Source organism: Gymnoscopelus microlampas (genome assembly GCF_963454915.1).
Source record: "Gymnoscopelus microlampas genome assembly, chromosome: 16".
In the NCBI taxonomy this organism is placed as follows: Eukaryota; Metazoa; Chordata; class Actinopteri; order Myctophiformes; family Myctophidae; genus Gymnoscopelus; species Gymnoscopelus microlampas.
In genome coordinates, this window is record NC_139953.1 from 35,799,185 (window position 1) to 35,808,153 (window position 8,969).

An 8,969-nucleotide genomic window follows, 5' to 3' on the forward strand; every position below is an offset into this window, starting at 1 on the left:
AGGATAGGCATTATAAGCTACGGCTTCAGCCTACACCTTTTCGGTCCATGAATTTTATTATTTTTCTTCCTTGGAAATGTCAAATGACAAACTCTGTACACAGCCTGTATACTTGTATTCCTCATGACATTGGCCTGTCAGCAACCGCGAAAGCGCTACAAACTCGTGCTGACACAGAGATCCCTCCAAACCTCTTTCTCTGCGAGTTGCTTAACTTGGTTTTATCAAAAAACTATTTCATGCATGAAAACAAATTCTACATTCAAACACTTGGCACAGCCATGGGCACTTCTGTGGCCCCAAGCTATGCCAATATTGTTGTTGGTGACTGGGAAAATGCATTTGTGCTTAATGAGAGAAACCTGTTTTTTTCCCAATATCAAACTTTGGAAACGATACATTGATGATATAATCTGTTTTTTCAAACCAGAGAATGACAATCTCCCAGAGTTCATTTCTTATGTAAACATTGATTGATTGATTTTTTTAATTAGGCAAAAGAATGTAAAACAACAGTTACATTTATAATGCTTTTGTCTAAAAGGTGGGTCCGGCCAAAAAAGTCCTTGCGGGCTTATTTCCGTTGGGGTCCTTGAATTAATTTCATAGACCTATATAGTAGCAACCAAACAGTTAAAAAATCAACATAAGAATACCGAGGAAAAAATATATACCACTATGTACAAAAAAGGCATGAGAAAATAAAAAAAATATATACAAAAAAAGCATTATAAAATAAAATGAAAAATATGTACAAAAAAAGGGGAGGGGGGGCGGGTCGTCTGTCTACAGGGAAACTGGTACTAGCTCCACTTTAGGCCTCCAGAAAGATGAGTTTTTAGGGCTGTTTTGAATGAGCCCAGCGAACTGCATTTTTTGAGGGATGGGGTTAGACTATTCCATTCCTTGGTGGCTGTGCTATAGAAGGAGAATTTGCCCATGTTTGTTTTATGGGTGGGTGGTACCAGATTGTTGTTTACGCTCCCTCTAGTTTTGTGACTGTGGGTGTCACTAACTTTTTCGAGGTACTTATACAGATATGCGGGTATAGGGGGCATTTTGGGCAAATCTACGTTTACAATTTTGAAGACCAGTCCCATTTTTAGTTGTTTAACCCTGTCTTCCACCCTGAGCCAGCCTAGGCTGGCAAAGTGAGTGGGAGAGAGGTGGGTCATGGGCCCCAGTCCGAGAAGTAGTCGAATCAGTTTGTTTTGGGAGGTTTGAAGCTTAGTCTTCAGTGACACTGAGGTGTTGGAGTACCAAGAGGAGCTAGCATAGTCAAAAAGGGGCTGAATCAGGGCCCCTGAGAGGGTCCTGAGGGTTGACAAAAGAGTTAACTCTTCCCATAAATCTGTTTCTCTGGTTTACTCCTTTGACCACCTTTGTTGCCATGCTTTCACCTGTCAGGTATTTGTCAAGAATACATCCCAAATAGGTAATCTCTTCTTTGCTAGTGATGATTGTGTCATCGACTTTGACCTTGAAGTCATTTACCTTCATTTTACTGAGGGAATGTTTGGTCCCAAATAGGATGTTTATTACAGACAGCAGCTTAACCTCTGTCAATTTTCTAGATGTGGACGTTTCCAAAGACAATCTTAACCAAATTCAAACCACAATCTATAGAAAACCTATGGAAAGAAATACTCTATTACATTTTAGCTCAAACCATCCCAGTCACCTGAAACACAACATCCCAGCAGTACAGTTCTTACGTCTAAGACGGAACTGTTCCTCATTAGAAACTTTCAATGACCAAGTCCCTGTCATGAGGAATCGTTTTTTACATAGAGGATACCCACAAAATATCCTGGAACAATCTGTGAATCAAGCTCAACAGACTCCTAGGAAGGATTTGTTAACAAAGCGTAAAAAAGATGTGAAACCTCCAAGATTGTGTTTTGTGTCAGATTTCAACTACTGTTCTAAACAGATAAAACAAATAATATTAAAACATTGGCCGATTTTTAAGATGGAACCTATGCTCAATAATAACAACTAATTCTTCTCTCTTTGCACACAGAAGGGCCCCAACTCTCAGAGACAAATTGGTTCACTCATCTAGTCCTGACTGTTCCACCTGGCTGTCCCTCAAGGGCAACTATAGATGTGGACGGTGTGCACAATACCACAAATTGTAAATTCTTCTCACATCCTTTGACAGGTAAAAAGTATAAACAAAAGAGTTTCATCAACTGTAACTCCACCAGTGTGGTTTACATGTTAACCTGTCCCTGTGGCAAGGCTTATATTGGCCAAACAAAAAGATGCCTGAAATTGAGGATCTCTGAACACAAAACTGCTATACGCACAGGCAATATTGAATATGCCATGGCTAAACACTACCTTGAGGCAAAACATGGTTCACCCTCATATTTGCGCTTTGTAGGGATTGAACAAGTGGCTACTACCCCTAGAGGGGGCAACCTCCCCAAATTGCTATCTCAGAGAGAAATGTTTTGGATTTACCAACTCAACACTATGCAACCAAATGGCCTAAATGATGATTTATCTTACAAACCCTTTTTATAGACATACTATGTGTATTATAATCTGAATAACATTTTTTTTCTTTTATGTCCAAAGTCTCCCTGAAGTGTGAATCCCTCTTGTGGCCTTTCGTTGATATTTGGATGATCTCATTATAGGGTGATGTCTTAAAAAATGAAATTCAATTGATGTCTGTGATGCCTTCATGATCTGTGATATTTGTACTGATTTAGTTGTGAACCTCTGACTGTGACTGTGATACTGTGTAATTGATTGATTGTCAAGCAAGTACCTCCCCCCTACACAGGTGGGGATGATTTGTGTATGTTTAAAAGAGCTGCATGCACCCCCAGTATCACTCTTTTAATCTGCTCTGAGGAAGGCTATGGCCGAAACGCGTTAGCGTTCACATCTCAATAAAATAAGAAACCACATCTGAGCCACTGTCTTGCAATTTTATTTTGGAGTGCCGCTTTTTTCCACTTAGGTGGTTTTCTTTTGAGTTATTTACATAGCTGAGCACCCACTGCCTAAACTAAGAAGGCATCCAGAGGAAGCGCACCGGTTTTCCTTTCTTAAACTATTCATTCATTCAGTATCATTTCAGTATCATGTCAGAAGTAGCTCCACTGATCTCACTGAACCCAGTTTTGGCACAAAAATGCGGTCAAATTCGTTCTACTGCTATGCCACCAGAATGTGGAATGCCGTACCAACAGTCAAATATGTGACTCCTTACCCTCTTTCAGAACCGCTTTAAAAGAACACCTACAGGTGACTCCAATTTGTAACTGGCCCCAATAAAAAGTCCAAGTTTATCACCGGAAATGACCCCCCACCCCCCAACTGTTTACTGTACATATTTTTCTTTTTTATTACTACTCTTATATATGATATTTTGTATATTATTGTTTGTCTTTAAATGTCTCGATGAATTGAATACACAGGACCTCACGCTGCTGCTCAACAGATGACGAAAATGTCAAAATGTGATATATATACACACACACACACACACACACACACACACACACACACACACACACACACACACACACACACACACACACACACACACACACACACACACACACACACACACACACGAGAAGTGAATAGGTATAATTATGAAAAACATTTAATGCACATCAAACAATAATAAAAACATTATTTATGATTGCACTTGACTTGATATTTTAATATGGCAATTGTTGAAATGTCAGTTCCTTATTTCTTTTTCTCATTTCTCTGTCTGCTGTAAATGTCAGTAGAATAATGATGAGAGAGCTCTATCCCGTTCCATGTATGGTACACAAATACATATGGCTGAGATTTCAGTTCCTTTTTCTCAGTTCTTTGTCTGCTGGAAAGGTCTAGTCAAATGATTTATGGTTTGTCAGAAAGCCTTTCCAAGTTCCCTTTCTTCACTTACTGCATAGTTGAGGTCTGTTCCCAAACTCATTCAACTGATGTCTTGTCTCATTAGATGTGGTTGAAAAATAGTAGTAGCTTAAAGGGATACAGTCAGTATCCCTTTAAGCTAATAATTACCAAAAATGACTTATTTTCTTGAATTCATGGAGATTCTTTTGGTTTTGTCGCATTCCTAAGCAAATAATTTGATGACCGGTGGAAATATGCTGTCAAAGTTTACACCTTGAGTGTCCTACCGGAGCCGCTGCCGGTCATCAAATTATTGGCTTAGTCTTAGTTGTCATAGTCGATGTCAGTAATCATGATGGGAGTTACTAGCTTAGTCTTCCTCGGGACCAGCGTGAACCTGCCTCAAAAGATTATTATTTTCTCATGAGGAAATAAAAGGAGTCACACATGAGTGACACATGGCTGTCAAAGCTGCACTCAGATCACATTAATTATATGTAACTCTCAGTGAAGGTTCCATTGAAAAATATTCATTAGCTTTTGTGCTAGCTAGCAAAACATCCGGGGAGGGCAGGGAGGGACGAACGGCGCATTACGCCGCTCGGCGCATTACAGACAGGGAGGGACGAACGGTGCATGTATAACACAAAGTTGAGGAAATGACAGAGGCGACATTAACATGATACATTTAAATTAATTAATCTCTGTGCAGGGAGGGAAATAAAAAAGGGTGCGCCGTTTGTCCCCGCCCTCCCCTATAGGACCTTGTAACTCTTGTTTCAGAGAAGTAAACTCTCTGAAACCACATGCACTGCATGCACTGATGTGCTTGCTTGTAGAACCACTACTCCTATACACCCGTACAAGATGTAACAAAGAGGCGAGCGGAGGGGGAAGCCAGAAACACGGCTAGTGTGAGAGCAGCATGTGGAAAAAAGAAACGGCCAACTCTACAGCCTTCCTAGAAATGTACTTGAGTAAAAGTAAAATATTTGTCTTGTTAATGTACTCAAGTAAGAGTTATAAGTATCAAACAAATCTAATGCTCAAGTAAAGTACAGATCCTCAGAATCTGTACTTAAGTACAGTACTCAAGCAGGGGCGTCAATTGGGTATGGCAAGGTATGGCAAGTGCCATACCTTGGCTCGAGAAATGAAAAAAACATGAATAGTAGCCTAATGCAGGTGTAAGACCATTGTGTTTGTATTGTGTTATATGTATAATGCATAGTTTTCTATGCATTTTGGGGGTTTTGGGGGGTTTGACCCCCCAAAAATTGTTCGGCCAGGATAGGTGTCCCTTAAATTAATCTCTGGGAGTTGGCAACCCTAACCTTGCCATACCTTAGCTTTTGCTCAAGTACATTTATTCTGTTACTGTCCACCACAGGGAACTAGTAGGATCCACTACCAGCTATTCCCACCGTGGCAAAAACTAAATCCCAGCGAGGGAGTGTGGTCACTTTCATTTACAGCGCAGAGTGGGAGACAACGCCCACGCTACACATACAAAAACAAGCGTACAGGTTAAAACCAACGAGGATAAAACAAAACAAAGTCCAGGACTTGTTTCCATCGTGGTCCTCAAAAAAAGACATGACTAATACAACAGATTTAAAACCAATCCATTACAAAAAAACATCACATATCAAACGTGTTTGTGTTGCTAAGGCCAGTGGTTCTCAACCTTTAAGGTCATTACACACCGGCGAATATAAAAAAGCAAAATTCGGACTTGTTCCGAATAATTAAGACGATTTTTCGCTTCTCTTTTTCGCTCCATGTAAGTGTGACATACACAAATGTATAGTCACATTTTTGTTGTATTATGTATGTGTTCTTTGTATTTTTGAAAGCCTTATTGTGTAATGGAATGAGCAGGGAATTTGTATTTTAGGAACAGACCTATCCCACTTTCCGCCACAAGGTGGCAAAATCGTCTGAGACAGGTAGCTTTAGGTGGTCAGGTGACTGTCTTTCTTCAGATGAACCAAGGAAATTAGAAAACAAGGAAGGGACAGCCTAGGGGGCGGGCCGATGCCATTGCTCGCATAGCAGACGCCATTGATGCTCATGGGAGGCAAAACTGGAACAGGAAGTTTGGTGAAATACTATGAAGTCTATGGCAGACAGCTGGACCAGCTTGTGAACAAACACTATTTCTGAACCATTATGTCCTTTGTCAGATAATCGGCTCAGGAATATAAAAGAAGACATATCACAGGTTTTTATCCAATCAATTCGGATTTTTTTAGCACGCTGTATAATTTTATTGAGGCATCTAAACAGTGGAATGTATCGTCCATAGACTGTACAAAAATCCTCTCTGGCAGTGTTGCCAGATTGTGAGAGGGACATAAGCAACTAGGTCTAGGAAAACAAGCCCAAAAGAAGCACCGGGGCCCAGGGGATGGGGAGATGGAGCAGGGACCCCCTACCCTACCTCGACCCCTACTTCGTAGGGGGGGGGGATATATTGTATACAATTGTGTTTCATAAACATACATGTTATTGTGCATCAATACTATTAAAAATAATAGACAGATTAATATATTCATGCTTTTATATTTAACATACATGTACAGGGTACAGTGAGTAGGGTGGCCGCACTGCCATTTATAAACATACCTTATTAACCGAGAACAACAATCTGTCAATTGCACAATAATCATGTATACAAGCTATTCAAAATGGACAGAATCATTTATAGATATCATCATTTATTTAATACATAAATGTGGAAAATGTTTTAAAAAGATATATGAAGACAAATGGATATTTAAAAACATATATATATATCAAATATTTGTATATATATATATATATGTATATATCATTTATTTTTATTTTTATTGTCTAATCAAGCAACAATTTCACGGACCCCCTGCAGTACCTCGTGGACCCCCTAGGCGTTGCGGACCCCTGTTGAAGACTTGCACTAGGCCATTATGAGCACTTTAAACCTTTACTGTATACATTGAAAATAGGCGATCTACAAGCTCACAACGCGTTGTGAGCTTGTAGATCTGCTATTTTTTTTAAAAATCTTGAAGTAAAATGTGAAATATTGAGGATTTTTGAAAAACTAACAACACAAATCTGGTACTTTCAGATGGGGGTTAGGGACAAATACATATTAATTTGAGGGTCCATGACATAAACATAATTAAGAACCACTGGTTAAAATAATTTTTAAATTGTGAAGCCCAAGTCCAAATAATCAACTACACTTTAGAAAAAAGCCCATAAAACCGCAACCACCAATATTTACAAGCAACTTCACAGAAAAATAAGCCCAAAGTCGCTTATAATAAGTGGACATGGCAACACTGGTTTCTGTCTCGGCAGTATCGCCTACTTTGTGCTCTTTAGACAGCTCAATAAACTTATACAGTGGACACATCGAAAAGCAACACAGCAGAAAACAATGTGTGATATGTCTTCTTTTATTTTCCAGAAGCAATTACTTTACAAAGGTCTCAGTCATTCAGAAATATATTTTGTTCATGAGCTGATCCACCGGGCTCTCATTAACTCCAATGCATTCCACTGAACTCACGGCTGCAGTCTGGCTCCCATGGTGCGACGAATCTGCTGGCAGGAATTGCATGATAGCGAAAATGACGTAGATGACCCTACCTTCTTTAAATATATCTTGAGATGAACAAGGAAGAGAGATTGATCAACACCAAAACTGACTCTGTCTCCCGTTTTTCCCTGTTTGTTCAGGTAAATGTAACATTAGAACATGAAACATGTTCAATGAGCACTTTGTAATATAAAACAAAGTTTGTCTTGGTTTTATGCCAGAAATGTTGTGATTTTGTAGTAGTTTGTTGTGTGTAGTGAATCTGGGTCTAAGCAGTCAGATCCATGGTAGCCATTACTGCTGCTTACAAACATGTCCTGTAGTGTTTCACTAACAGTATTTGTGTTGCTCCCTTTAGTGTTAAAAGCTCATGTTGTAATGTTTAATTTGTGATTGCACTTTTTGCATTGAGAAATGTTTATTGTTGTTTTGATTTAGTTAGTTAATCCTCTCCATGAATGCCTTGCAATGTGTCTTTGTAGTCTGTCCATTGTGATTTACCAGTGCAGTATGAACCTTTTTGGTCAAAGTAAGCAAGTGATTTGTGATTGATTTCATGTGTTTTCATAAATAAGTTCATGTTGATATGACATTTAAAAATAATTCATTCTTAGCAGTAAGCACTATATTATTGGTAAAAGCCAAAGAGAATATTCCAGTTTATTGATGCTGTGAAAACAAGTAAACATATGGGAATGTGAATATATGGAAAAGATGTATATTGTGTATTTTGATGAAAATGTGTAAAAGGAGAAAAGATGGGATTATTGATATTTTGTGAACATGTGAGAATATTGATATTGAACAGTAACTCTTTAAAACAAAGAAGGACAAGTAAATGGTGATTAAACCTGCAATATTGTTAATAAATTGAGATGAACAAGGAAGAGAGATTGATCAACACCAAAACTGACTCTGTCTCCCCTTTTTCCCTGTTTGTTCAGGTAAACCTGCAGATCAGTTTTAAAAATATAATCTGTTTACTAAGCCACACCCCTGGGGCGTGTAACATAAGCTTGCATTGACTTTATAAGGTTTTTTTTAAAAAAAACATATTATTCGCATGAAAAATTCGCCCCCGGTGTGTAAGGGGCTTAGTCATGCTGTATGATTATGCCACACAGAAATGACAATCTACAAGCTCACAAGTCACACAATGTCACATTGCAACAAGTTGTGTCCTTTGTTCCTTGTTGTTTGCCACACATTCCATGTTGTGCAATTAATGAAAATGTCTGTAAATAATGACATCCCCAAAACCAGGACACCAGGGTTAAAGTGGTTAAAGTGTCATGTATCTTTCCAGGTGCCCAGTAAGCCCATATGGGCTTAGAGGACATTGATCAAACAAAATAACAATATATAGGCAATCTAGGCATCACATATTGTTTCAGTCACAGTGTTATTGTTTACTAACCTTTCAACATGTGCACAGTATCTTTCATAAAAGTAGTTGTTACTGAAAACACTGAATTACTTTGCTGTTACAATAAAACAACTTATTTGC